This window comes from Callithrix jacchus, chromosome 8 (assembly GCF_049354715.1).
Source record: "Callithrix jacchus isolate 240 chromosome 8, calJac240_pri, whole genome shotgun sequence".
In the NCBI taxonomy this organism is placed as follows: Eukaryota; Metazoa; Chordata; class Mammalia; order Primates; family Cebidae; genus Callithrix; species Callithrix jacchus.
This window is the reverse complement of record NC_133509.1, coordinates 68,895,992-68,910,991: the sequence shown is the minus strand read 5'-3', so window position 1 is coordinate 68,910,991 and position 15,000 is coordinate 68,895,992.

Below are 15,000 nucleotides of genomic sequence, written 5' to 3'. Positions count from 1 at the left end.
CTACAGAATGGGAGAAAATATTTGCAAACTATGCATCCAACAAAGGTCTAATATCCAGAATCCATAAGAACTTAAACAAGTTTATAAGCAAAAAGCAACCCCATTAAAAACTGGGCAAAGGACACTTTTCAAAAGAAGACATATATGCAGCCAACAAGCATATGAAAAAATGTTTAACATCACCAATCATTACAGAAATGCACCTCAAAACCATGATGAGAAACCATCAGACTGGCTACTATTAAAAAGTCAAAAAATAACAGACACTGGTGAGGTTGTAGAGAAAAGGGAATGCTTATATACTGCTGGTGGGAGTGTAAATTAGTTCAGTCAGTGTGGAAAGCAGTTTGGCAATTCCTCAAGGAACTTAAAACAGCCTTACCCAGGCCAGGTGCAGTAGCTCAGGCCTGCAATCCCAGCGCTTTGGCAGGCTAAGCTGGGTGGATCACTTTAGGTCAGGAGTTTGAGACAAGCCTAGCCAACACGGGGAAAACCCATTTCTAGTAAAAATAAAACAAACTTAGCTGGATGTGGTGGCTCATGCCTGTAATCCCAGCTACCTGGGAGGCAGAGGCTGCAGCGAGCCAAGATTGTACCACTACTCTCTAACCTGGGTGAGAGAGTGAGACTCTGTCTCAAAAAAACAAAACCAAACCTAGACTTACCATTTAACCCAACAATCCCGCTATTGGGTATATACCCAAAGGAATACAAATTGTTCTATCATAAAGACATATGAACATATATGTTCATTGCAGCACTATTCACAATAGCAAAGACATGGAATCAACCTAAATGCCCATAAATGGTAGACTGGATAAAGACTGGTGCATATATACCATGGAATACTATGCAGCCATAAAAAAGAATGAGATCATATCCTTTGCAGCAACATGGATGGAGTGGAGGCCATTATCCTAGGCAAACTAACGCAGCAACAGAAAACCAAATGCCACATATTATCACTTAGAAGTGAGAGCTAAACAAGAACACAAGGACACTAGGAGGGGAACAACAGTCACTGTGGCCAACTTGAGGGTGGAGGGTGGAAGTGGGGAGAGGATCAGAAAAAATACCTATTGGGTCCCATGTTTGTTACCTGGGTGATGAAATTATCTATACACCAAACCCTGGTAACATGCAGTTGACCTATATAACAAACCCTCACATGTACCCCTGAATCTAAAATACAAGTTCCAAAAAATCATAATAAAATAAAATGAATGAAACCCCATGTGCTTAGATTTAAAAAAAAATCAAACAAGCAGGCATAGTGGTATTCACCTGTAATCCCACCTACTTGGGAGGCTGAGGCAGGAGGATTCTTTGAGTCCAGGAGTTGAAGTCCAGTATGGGTAACACAGAGAGACCCCCACCCCCTTACCAAATCTCTAAAGGCAAACAAACATCTAACACAGGAACAGGGACAATTGGAAAACAGGTTAAGCATATTTTGAGGAAGCTGAGTAAGTTTTTAAGAGCTAAAACAAGTGAGAAGTATGCTAAGTAATGGCTGTGGACTTACAAAGGAATCTACTGTATATTCTTTTGGTTATTAATTTGCTAAAGGCCCTTGAGTCATGAATGCAGATGAAAATCTATGAAAAATTGACATGTGTTCTCAAATTGGGGCCATATATCATCATGGTGAGTCTATGGTGCAATATGATAATCTTAAGTGTTTAACATAATGTTATGCCTATAATTACATGTGTGGCATTATCTTTAATAAGAACTGATTAATGAGGGTGACATAAAGCAAGGATGAATGTTAGTTATTCAGACACTGATGTTCAGATAACCACCTGAGAAGTCATTTTTTTTCAAAGTTCTGTTCCTTAAGGATTGTAGAAATGTCAATTGTTTTTGCAGAGTTTCCATTTCAAGAAGCAGTTATTCATAATCCCCAGAGAACTCTTCCCTAACAGACTACAATAAAACTTAGAATTGATGGTGGTGACATTTTAGACCTAAGTTACTGCCTTCATGCTTTAAATAATTATCTTGTTAACCCTATGCAAGGGACTTGCAAAATTTTCATTTCATTCCTGGCTTATCTCTCATCTCCATGGCTTGACTAGTTCCCTGTCCCTTACAACTGAATGCAGGAGGGTGAATTTCTAATGTTCCCCTTAAAATTCTCCTGCTTGTTACCAATACTTTTATGGTAATTCATCTAAAATAGTTTTTCAACAAACTTCTCAAAGGCTATCCTTGGCTGTCCATTTTCTCTCTTCATTTTTAGCTGAATAGCCTGTATACGCTAGTCCATTCTGGTATTTGTATGTTTCCTCCCCTCCCTCTCTTTCTCTACTTTATTTCTTAAAGGTGATTGATATCCTTAATCCCTAATTACCCCACCATGTGAGCCTCTTTGTTCTCCATGTCCTTCTCTGCTCACAGGGCTCTTGGGCTCTGCCTCTCTCTCTATGTCCTTCTTCAAACCACTAAAGAGGTTCTCTTTAGGAACTTTTTCTTGATAAACAGAAGACAGAGTACTGGGAAATGAAACCTTGAAAAAGACCTTGGAAACCTTGACCAGACGCTGGTCAGTCTGATTCCCTCGGTCTCTTAACCCCAAAGGTTTATCTCCTCTATCCCTGCGGTGAGCCAGTCACTGGAAAATCACACCTGAGCTTGCCAGCCAAGTGAGGGTGCCAAGAATGAGAGGAAAGTATTCTTCTCATCAGCAGATGGAAGGTCTCCCTCAAAGAATTTCTCAGTGCCACCTGAATCAGAGTCTGTGTTTCTCAGGGCAAGCTATTCCCTGGAGGCCTCCTGAGCTCTGGCCATAATGTTCTCATACAGCTACCAAGAAGTGACAATGGAATTTGCTCCAACAATCCCACTGCCGTGTTGCTATTCTGTTCTTAAAGCTTACTCTGTCTTATAAACATAAGTTACACATACATTCTAAAGAAATGGGCTTTTGCGGCCGGGTGCAGTGGCTCATGTCTGTAATTCCAGCACTTTGGGAGGCTGAGGCAGGCGCATCACCTGAGGTTGGGAGTTCAAGACCAGGCTGGCCAACATGGTGAAACCCTGTCTCTACTAAAATTACAAAAATTAGCTGGGTATGGTGGCGTACTCCTGTAATCCCAGCCACTCAGAGGCTGAGGCAGGAGACTCACTTGAACCCGGGAGGTGGAGGTTGCGGTGAGTTGAGGTCGCACCACTGTACTCCAGCCTGGGCAACAGAGCGAGACTCTGTCTCAAAGAAAAACAAAACGGAACGGAAATGGGCTTTTGCTATATGGTGGTTGGGACCTGGTTTTTGAGAGTGATTGGTGGTATGCAAAATGTGGAGAATCCCTCCTTGAGGCCAAATTCTTTTTTTATCAATAGTGCTCCATGTAGAGATCCTTTTCTTTGGATCTCTACAATCTTTGGATTGTTCGTCAGAGATTGAGAAGGCACCAGTCTCCTCCTTTTCCCCCTCAGTTACCGCCTCCTGTGTGCACCGAATATTGTCTTTTTAAAATCATAGTGTTAGAACATAGGGGTGTGGGTAAATTTTCATTAGTCCAATAAAATCCATTGGATATCCAAAATGAGCTTGTTTCATCCTTTGCATTTCAATCCCCTAAGCCACCCAGCCCCACTTTACCCAGCATTCTTTGGAGGCTGGGATTTATCTCATAGTTAAGAAGGAAAAGGCCAAAGGCTTGACTTTCAAGTAATTCATTTCCTGCAGTTGCTCACCTTTCCAGTCTCTTTCCTTGTTTCTGTTTTTAGCTCATCATAGCTCTTTATAATTTTGAAATTGAAGTCCTTAAAAACAAACAGTTTCACTGGGATGACTGTCAATTTTAAAATAAACAATTGTTGAGTGCCTACTATAAACTGAGAATGGACTAGGCACTTAAAGGCAAATTAAAAACAAGGTCCATGTCATTAAGAATCTTACAGTCAGCAGGGAAGGCAGTTGCATAAACAAATAACTTAATACAAAGATAAATCGCTTTAATGAGGTTACATATCTGGGTCAATGAGACCATTGGAGAAATGGAGCTTCTAAGTAGACCTGGGTGATGCACACAAGGCTTTCCAACAGACATATCTTCTCTAGTAGAAGTGTGGGGAGGGGCTGGTACAGAGGTGGAGGGAATGGTATGTAGCTGAGAGAATGGCATGTGTGCAGGCCCAGCAGCTCTGGAGGACAGCATTTAGTCACCACAGCAATCGAGTATGTCTGGAGAACTGGCTGTGAGTGGGTGCAGGAGGAGACTGAGACTAGGAAGAAAGGCAGGGATGAAGATCACGAAAGGCCTTGCCTACCATGGAAAAAGGAGTTTGCCAGATTTTGTCTTGAAGAGACTAGGGAGTCACTGAAAGATTTTGATCAGGGTAGTGATATGATCAGACTTTTGTGTTTGAAACATCCACTGTAGTGGAAGGGTGGAAGACAGCTTGGAGGGCAGCAAGAGTGGAGGCAAGAAAGACCAGTGAGGCTGCTTATATAATATTTAGTTTAAGAGACAGACAATGAAGACAAGAACAGGGCAGTGGGGTAGAGATAGAGAAGAGAAGTTTATGCGATACGTAGACTTTGGTGACTGATTACTTATGGAGCAGGAAGGAGACATTTCTGGCTTGGTCAACTTGACGTTTATCATGATAGAGAAGACAGGAATAGGATTTTTGGGGGCAGGGGCTGGGAAGAGGAAGGATGAGTTTGACTTTGAATGTATTGAGTTTGAGGTGCTGCTGGAACATTTCTAGTGGGAATGTGGAGTAGAAAAGGGGCTCCACAGGCCTGCAGCTTGGCAGAGAGTTCTGAGCTGGAGATACTGGTTTGGGAGTTATACTTGTGGGTGAATGTGTCAAGAAAGTGAGGAGAGCAGGTGAATGTGTGAGTATAGTGGGTGAGTCTGAGTAGAGTGAGAGAAATGAAAAGAAGATAAACAATGGAAGAGCAACATACTGCAGACATCATGACACTAAACACGTCAGCTTGCATCTCCCAAGCACAAGCACGTTCTCTTAGACAACCACGACCATCATTTTTGCACCCAAGAAAATCCATGTATTGCTTTAATAACATTATTCAAAATCTTGTTCATACTCAAATTCCCAAAACTGTTCTTTATGGATAGTTTCTTAAAAATCCAGGCCCCAATCCAGGTTCATGCATGGCATTTGGCTGTCACTCCTCTGCTGTCTCAGTCTAGGAAGTCCCCCAACCTTCCTTGGTTCCCCATGACCTGAGTCCTTTGAGAGTCCAGATCAATTGTCCCACAGGACAGCCTATATCCTGGATCACAGTTAGATTTAAACCTACTACTTTCTTTCTTTTTTAAAAAAATACACATTATATATTAGATATTTCATCTTCAATATGATTCTCTCATAGCGTCAGGTAAAATTTGTGATTTCAGAGGAAAGGCAGCCTTTGTGAGTACAGACAGCACTCAGGGGCCAATCTGAACCTCCCCTTGGCAGGAGGGGAAGGACATGGGCAGAGAAGAACCTCAATTTTCCACTCAGTCCTCTTTCTGGGCTAAACCTCACTCCCCTCCTTTCTGCAAAGCTTGGCCTCAGGCTTACAAGGAGCCCACAAAGTCCTGGGTGGCTGCTCATTTTGAGGAAGTGCTGGGCATTTTCTGGGCCTCAGAGGGGCACGTGAACCTGCCCCTGGAAGCGGGCCCCCATGGAGACAGGGAACCTGCTACTTTCAGTAGTTTACCAGTGAGTGATGTTTGTACCTCCCACTGTGTCACACCAGAGACGTTCTAATGTTAGGAGCCCACCCCCCTTAATAGTGAGATTTTTGACTATCATATCAGAAATTATCCAGATTATTAAATCTGACAAATCAGACATATACAATATATATATTTTTTGGAGGTCCTGGTCTTTTCTAAGAAAATGATACATGTTCTGAGTCTTTTATCTTTAAAGTATCGCTTCATGAAAGTCAACTTTGGAGCTATTTATTCAGATTGTTTTTTCTTGGCTTTATGTTCCTGTGGAAACCGGTATAGCAGATAGGTTGTTCTGAATGAGGCCTGGTCTGGTTCAGTTAAATCCAAAGGCTTCAGTCAGTCTGGTTCACGGACATGACTAATTTTCTGTCTCCCTAACCATTATCCCCTACAGTTCTGATAGATAAACCAGTGTTTAAGGGGCAGACAGAGAAGAGTTACCAACTGAGAAGCAGCAGCCATAGACAGAAAAGGTGAATTGGGAGCAAGCGAATGTTTTTATCTGTTAGGACTCACTGGTGGTAAATAACAGAAGCCAAATGCAAACCGACTGAAGGAAAGAGAAGAATGTCTTACACAGATACAGTTGTGGTCAGATATGCAGATATAGGCATGTAACTGGAATTTGTGGCTAGAACATTTTGGGAAATCCAATAACTTCATTTTCTTCTCTATTTCAAAATTCTAGGAAAATCACTGATTGGTCTTCCTTGGCGAGGCCTACCCCTGGGTCGTCAGCCCTGGCAGGGAGCGGGAGGCCTGCAAGTACAAAAACAGGGTAGCTGGGGGCCAGACTGGGTGTAAAGGGCAGTTCCTAGAGAAGAAGACATTGTTGGCCAGGCTTTAAGAGGGATTTATCACAGTGATGTCAAGACACCGAGGACAAGAGTTTTAGGAGATGTACTGGGCTGCTGTGATATACAGCAGGAGGTCCAATGAGAGGGAAGAAGAATTCTTGGGTTTGGCATTTTGACTGTCAATGGTAACTTTAGCAGGATTCTTTTTTCGTGGAGTGAGGGCAGGGGATTGAAGAGAGAGTAGGAAGAGGCACAAAGGTCCATGTCCTGGAAACTTGCTTTGAAAGGAAAGAGATGTCTACTAGCAGCTATGGTTTAAGATGCAAGAGACTTTTGCTAAAGCGCACATGTTTGACCTGGGCTGCAGGGCTCTGGGAATCTCTCAAGCCTTTAGAAATGGGATGCAGATTTACCTGCTTCTCCAAGACAGTTGTGATCCATAAATACCAAGAACCACAGTGCTAAAGGAATGTTGACAATAGAAAGGGAGAAGTGAAAGAAAGAGGAGAGGTGGTAGACAGCTTAAGGAGGGGGCCACAGGAGGAGCCAGGACACAAAGAGAAGAATGACCCTTGTTGGGAAGAGGATGGTTGGTTTTTTCTTCTTCTGAGGGGAGTGGAGGCTGGTGGGGGGTAGGAAATTCAGGGCAGGTGCAGATGTGTTTGCAGGTAGGGTGGTAGGGAACTGTGAGATTCATTCCTGAGAGATTCCATTGCATTCTCTTTTGTTTTTGGTCCATCTTGGCCTGGCAGCAGGGTAGAAGAGCTTGCTCCTTCCATCTTTCTTTCTTTCTTTCTCTTTCTTTCTTTCCTTTCTTTTCTTTTCTTTCTTTCTCTTTCTTTTCTCTCTCTCTCTCTCCCTGAGCCCCCCACCCCACCACCTTCTCTTTGGAGTTTTTGCTCTTGCTGCCCAGGCTAGTGTGCAATGTGCAATGGTGTGATCTTGGCTCACTGCGACCTCAGCCTTCCAGGTTCAAGTCATTCTCCTGCCTCAGCCTCCCAAGTAGCTGGGATTACAGGTGCCCACCACCAGGCCCAGCTAATTTTTTGTATTTTTAGTAGAGATGGGTTTCACTATGTTGGCCAGGCTGGTCTTGAACTCCTGACTTCAGGCAATCCACCTGCCTCAGCCTTCCAAAGTGCTGGGATTACGACGTGAGCCACTGCACCCCGTCAGAGGAGCTCTTTCTACAGAGAGTTGGTTAAGAGATGGTCATAATCTGTTTTCTTACTTGGGTTTATCATTGGTTTTTTTGTCTCTATGATCACTCTTGATTGATGTGCCTCGTCACTTGTGCTTGACATCCATGGTGAGTTAGAACGTGAGCTATGCTGAGCTCTCCTTCTACCTTACCCTGCAAGACCTTCTACAGTTCCCTCACTACTCCTTGTCGGTGAAACTGACAGTGTTAACAATTGCACCTTTCCTTTTCCCTAAAGGTAAGCTGCATTCAGAGCTATCCCCCAGTTTGGGACTTCCTGTGTTGGACTCTCCCGGGGATTGTGGGTCAATATGCATGATTTGATGAGAGAATAGGTGCTTCTGTGGGTGGATGTTTATTGGAGTTAATTGATTCACAGTGAGTGACAAAGGTCTTTTAAAAAGCTCTTCTTGAGTCAGAAGGCAGGGAAAGTGTGGCCTCTGGATACAGAATCTGAACTTCTCTGCTTATGGCATGATCTCAGCTCAGTCTTTTAGGTTTTTCATGCCTTAATTTTACCATCTGCAAAAGCAAATAATATTTTCCACTTATATTAATGGGGTACTGTGTCTCTTGACATTTCTGAGAGGTGTCATGAGAACAAACTGTTTAACATATTGTTAAAGAAAAAGCAGGAAACGCTTATAAGCCACTCCTCTGATCTGAATGTTCCAGCTGCCATTGTGGGAGAACTGGCTTCTAAAAGAAGAGCTTAGTGACATTCTTTAGAAAATCTTACTCATGGGACAGTACTCATATGCCAGAAAGAGTGCACTTATTTTTAATTTGAAGACTTTTTTTTTTTTTTTTTGAGATAGGGTCTCACTCTGTCACCCAGGCTACAGCTCAGTGACATGATCATGGCTTACTGCAGCCTCGACCTCCTGGGCCCAAGCCATCCTTCTGCCTCAGCCTCCTTACTCACTTGTCACCACACCAGGCTATTTTTTTTTTTTTTTTTCATTTTTAGTAGAGACAAAGTCTCACTATGTTGCCTAAATTGGTGTTGAACTCCTGGGCTAAAGCAATCTTCCTGCCTTGGCCTCCCAAAGTGCTGGGCTTTCAGGCATGAGCCACTGCACCTGCCCCATAATGGCATTTTTGACATAAAGACATGTATCTTCCTGCTTTTGAATTTCACAGATTCTCGAAGCTGGTAACCTTTCAATACTACTAAGATTCCCTTTAAAAATAATTTAATAATAACAAATCAGCAATCATTAAGCTACCTGGGACTTAGCTGTACTTTTTAAAAAATGTTGCATTCAATTTATTCTTTTTTATTTTTTGAGAGAGAATCTTGATCTGTCACCCAGGCTACAGTGCAGTGGCACCATCATAGCTGACCACAGCCTCAACCTCCTTGGGCTCAAGCAATCCTCCTATGTCAGCCTCTTGTGACTGTAATTGAGACTACAGGAGCATGCCATCATGCCCAGCTAATTTTTGTATTTTTATAGGAATTGGGTAATTCCATGTTGCCCAGGCTGGCCTTGAACTCCTGGGCTCAAGTTTTCCACCTGCCTGGGCCTCCCAAAGTGCTGGAATTAGAGGCGTGAGCCACCGTGCCTGGCCAATTTATTCTTTAATTTTTTTTTTTTAAATTAAAAAAAATTGTGGTATGCTGGGCACGGTGGCTCACGCCTGTAATCCCAGCACTTTGGGAGGCCAAGGCGGGTGGATCACCTGAGGTTGGGAGTTCAAGACCAGCCTGACCAACTTGGAGAAAGCCCGTCTCTACTAAAAATACAAAATCAGCTGGGTGTGGTGGCGGTTGCTTGTAATCCCAGCTACTTGGGAGGCTGAGGCAGGAAAACCGCGTGAACCCAGGATGCAAGGATTGCAGTGAGCAGAGATAGTGTCATTGTACTCCAGCCTGGGCAACAATAGCAAAACTCTGTTTCAAAAAAAAAAAAAAAAAATTGTGGTAAAATATACATAAAATAAAACTTGCCATTTTAATCACTTTAAAGCGCATAGTTCAGTGCCATTAAGTATGTCACATTGTTGTGCAACCATCAGCACCATTTATGTCCATGATTAGCTGAACTTCTTTTTTGTTTTTTGAGATGGAATTTTGCTCTATCACCCAGGCTGGAGTGCAATGGTGCAATCTTGGCTCACTGCAATCTCCACCTCCCAGGTTCAAGCTGTTCTCCTGCCTCAGCCTCCCATGTAGCTGGGATGACAGGCACGCACCACCACACCCAGCTAATTTTGAATTTTTAGTAGAGATGGAGTTTCTCCATGTTGGTCAGGCTGGTCTCAAACTCCTGACCTCGGGTGATCCGCCTGCCTCAGCCTCCCAAAGTGCTGGGATTACAGGTGTGAGCCACCATGCCTGGGCAGCTGAACTTCTTTAGAAATAAAAGTAAATGATCTGTTTGTTGTCTTCAGTGACTTCATCTGCTGGGAATCTGTAAAAAGGTGATAGACTGAGTAACTCCTCATTCCTTTTTTTTTTTTTTTTGAGACAGTGTCTCACTCTGCCACCAAGGCTGGAGTGCAGTGGTGCTATCTTGGCTTACTGCAACCTCCACCTCCTGGGTTCAAGTGATTCTCCTGCCTCAGCCTCCCAAGTAGCTGGGATTACAGGTGTATGCCACCATGCATGACTAATTTTTGTATTTTTAGTAGAGATGGGGTTTCAGCATGTTGGCCAGGGTGGTCTTGAACTCCTGACCTCAGGTGATCCACCTGCCTTGGCCTCCCAAAGTGCTGGGATTATAGGGGTAAGCCACTGTGCCTGGCCTAGAAGCCTCTTACTTCTGAGGAATGGTTCCAAAATGAAATTCAAAGATGTGAAGAACAAGAGGTCCCCAATAACAAATGACGTTGTCAGGGTCCACAGTAGTTTAAGATTCCTATTCCAGCTCAACCTGCAGGTGTGGACAGCTGTCCTTTGCTGACAGGATTAAGTGAGTTTGATTTGGAGGGCAGAGGGGAGTTTCCAGCTTTCTGTAGCTTCTGGAAGAGTTCCAGCCTCTGTAACTTCTAAGCCCTACAGAAGAGGGCTCAGAAGAGCTTAGTAACAGTGGTGGCAGCAATACTTTAAGGCCCAAATTAGTTGGCCTCAGCCTTGGGGAAGCAGGAGAAGGGAGCAAGAAGCTGTCTGTGAGGGAATGGCACAGGATCTGTGGCATAGGCTCTGTCCTCAGGGAAGAAGAAGGGCGCTGTCCCAGCCTGCTGGGAGGAGGAGGAGATCACACTCATGGAGCTGAAATCAGCTGAACATCCTGTTGGTAATAACTTCCCCCTTTCCCCCATGCAGTGTAAGAAATGCAGTTAACTGGGGTTGGGGTGGTAAAGCTTGAGTATTAGAACTCTTGTGCTTAACTCTTTCCCTGTGATTCAGTCTTTCTCTGGCATCATACAAAAGAAAAATATCTTCACTACAATGATCTGCTCACCCCCTGCTCCCTGAAGACCTGCTTGTTTTAAGTGTGACCTCATCCATAATCACCTGATTTTATCAAAGTATGTTGATGACGCGTGTTAGAAAGCTCACAATTTGCAGCTGCAAGAACAGAAAATACTGTAGCAAAGGCCAACAGAAACGCAGAGAGGATCCAGGAATTCCCCTGGCTGGATTAAAGGTCTGTTTTGGAGGACAGAGTTGTTCTTCCCTTTGATGTGGGTATGAAAGCTTACTCTCTGTGTTTGCGGAGGTAAGTTGCTGTGGTGTTCGGTGGCTTTCCCAGGGATAGAAAAGGGTCTCCTCATTACATTAAGGAAGGCGCTGTAAATGAGGTCTGCAGATTCTGGACTTGACTAAACCCAGCATTGCCCTGTTGTCCTTGAGGGATGCCTCAGAGAGCGCCAGCACAGCATGCCCCTGGGGCACCTCTCTCCCTAGCTAGCCTTCACTGCTTCTGTGATGTTCTGTCGCATGTAGCCATCCTGTTCCCCATTTGTAAGCTCCTCTCTGCAGCATGGGAAGCCTGGCAATGGAATGGAGAATGTGACCTTGTTCATCATTCACATTGATTCATGAGAAACATGTAAGGAAATATTATATTAGACCCATACTAGTGATAAATTTAGAGAGGTATGTTTAAAGTGATATATTTAGAGAGAAAGCAAAAAATCAGTTAGTGGGTTGACTAACATGTCTGATAGTCTGCTTCTGGCTCTTCCTTCTTCCTTGGTCTCTGTCTCCTCTCTCTGTGTGTGTGTTTGTGTGTCTGACTCTTCAGTCTCTCTCCCTTGCTGTATTTGTCTTGCTCTTTGTCTCATGTCTTTCTATGTGTGCCTTGGTATGTTTGTCTCTTTGTATCTTATTTCTTTGAGCTCCTACTCTGTGCCATGTCCTACCTAGACACTGAGTGTCTAAAGGCAATGTACACACTGTCAAGAATCATGGTAACAATAGTAACTAGCAATGTTGCTGTTACTTAGCATTTAAGAACTTTATACACATTATTGCATTTAATCCTCACAACAGCTCCATGTGATGGTTACAATGTTACCCATTTCACAGACAAGGAGACTGCAGTTCATATAAGTTTATAACTTGCCCTACTTCATGTAGCTTACAAGGACTTAGGTCTGTATGACCTTGTAATCCATATTCTTTTTTTTTTTTTTTTTTTTAAATTTTTTATTGGATTTTAGGTTTTGGGGTACATGAGCAGAGCATGTAAGACAGTTGCGTAGGAACACACTGGCAGTGTGCTTTTCTTTCCTTCTCCCCTTCACCCATATTTGGCATCTCTCCCCAGGCTATCCCTCCCCACCTCCCCCTCCCACTGGCCCTCCCCTTCTCCCCGCAACAGACCCCAGTGTTTAGTACTCCCCTTTCTGTGTCCTTGTGTTCTCATTTTTCATCACCCACCTATGAGTGAGAATATGCGGTGTTTCATTTTCTGTTCTTGTGTGAGTTTGCTGAGGATGACGTTCTCCAGATTCATCCATGTCCCTACAAACGACACAAACTCATCATTTCTGATTGCTGCATAATATTCCATGGTGTATATGTGCCACATTTTTCCAATCCAGTCTATTATCAATGGGCATTTTGGTTGATTCCAGGTCTTTGCTATTGTAAACAGTGCTGCAATGAACATTCGTGTACATGTGTCCTTATAGTAGAACGATTTATAGTCTTTTGGATATATACCCAGTAATGGGATTGCTGGGTCAAATGGAATTTCTATTTCTAAGGCCTTGAGGAATCGCCACACTGTCTTCCACAATGGTTGAACTAATTTACACTCCCACCAACAGTGTAAAAGTGTTCCTTTTTCTCCACATCCTCTCCAGCATCTGTTGTCTCCAGATTTTTTAATGATCGCCATTCTAACACGCGTGAGATGGTATCTCAATGTGGTTTTGATTTGCATCTCTCTGATGACCAGTGACGATGAGCATTTTTTCATATGATTGTTGGCCTTATATATGTCTTCTTTCGTAAAGTGTCTGTTCATATCCTTTGCCCACTTTTGAATGGGCTTGTTTGTTTTTTTCCTGTAAATCCGTTTGAGTTCTTTGTAAATTCTGGATATCAGCCCTTTGTCAGATGGGTAAACTGCAAAAATTTTTTCCCATTCTGTTGGTTGCCGATCCACTCTAGTGACTGTTTCTTTTGCCGTGCAGAAGCTGTGGAGTTTGATTAGGTCCCATTTGTCTATTTTGGATTTTGTTGCCAATGCTTTTGGTGTTTTGTTCATAAAGTCCTTGCCTACTCCTATGTCCTGGATAGTTTTGCCTAGATTTCCTTCTAGGGTTTTTATGGTGCCAGGTCTTATGTTTAAGTCTTTGATTCATCTGGAGTTAATTTTAGTGTAATGTGTCAGGAAGGGGTCCAGTTTCTGCTTTCTGCACATGGCTAGCCAGTTTTCCCAACACCATTTGTTAAACAGGGAATCCTTTCCCCCTTGCTTGTTTTTATCAGGTTTATCAAAGATTGTATAGTTGTAGATATGTTGTGTTGCCTCCGGTGCCTCTGTTTTGTTCCATTGGTCTATATCTCTGTTTTGGTACCAGTACCATGCTGTTTTGATTACTGTAGCCTTGTAGTATAGTTTGAAATCCGGTAGTGTGATGCCCCCCGCTGTGTTCTTTTTGCTTAGAATTGACTTGGCTATGCGGGCTCTCTTTTGGTTCCATATGAAGTTCATGGTGGTTTTTTCCAGTTCTGTGAAGAAAATCAATGGTAGCTTGATGGGGATAGCGTTGATTCTGTAAATTACTTTGGGCAGTATAGCCATTTTCACGATATTAATTCTTCCTAACCATGAACATGGAATGTTTCTCCATCTGTTTGTGTCCTCTCTGATTTCGTTGAGCAGTGGTTTGTAGTTCTCCTTGAAGAGGTCCCTTACGTTCCTTGTGAGTTGTATTCCAAGGTATTTTATTCTTTTTGTAGTAATTGTGAATGGCAGTTCGTTCTTGATTTGGCTTTCTTTAAGTCTGTTATTGGTGTAGACGAATGCTTGTGATTTTTGCACATTGATTTTATATCCTGAGACTTTGCTGAAGTTGCTTATCAGTTTCAGGAGTTTTTGGGCTGAGGCGATGGGGTCTTCTGGGTATACTATCATGTCGTCTGCAAATAGAGACAATTTGGCTTCCACCTTTCCTATTTGAATACCCTTTATTTCTTTTTCTTGCCTGATTGCTCTGGCTAGAACTTCCAGAACTATATTGAATAGGAGTGGTGAAAGAGGGCATCCTTGTCTAGTGCCAGATTTCAAAGGGAATGCTTCCAGTTTTTGCCCATTCAGTATGATATTGGCTGTTGGTTTGTCATAAATAGCTTTTATTACTTTGAGATACGTTCCATCGATACCGAGTTTATTGAGGGTTTTTAGCATAAAGGGCTGTTGAATTTTGTCAAATGCCTTCTCTGCGTCAATTGAGATAATCACGTGGTTTTTGTTTTTGGTTCTGTTTATGTGGTGAATTACGTTTATAGACTTGCGTATGTTGAACCAGCCTTGCATCCCCGGGATGAATCCTACTTGATCATGGTGAATAAGTTTTTTGATTTGCTGTTGCATTCGGCTTGCCAATATTTTATTGAAGATTTTTGCATCTATGTTCATCATGGATATTGGCCTGAACTTTTCTTTTCTTGTTGGGTCTCTGCCGGGTTTTGGTATCAGGATGATGTTGGTCTCGTAAAATGATTTGGGAAGTATTCCCTCTTTTTGGATTGTTTGAAATAGTTTTAGAAGGAATGGTACAAGCTCCTCTTTGTGTGTCTGGTAGAATTTGGCTGTGAACCCGTCTGGACCTGGGCTTTTTTTGTGTGGTAGGCTCTTAATTGCTGCCTCGACTTCTGACCTTGTTATTG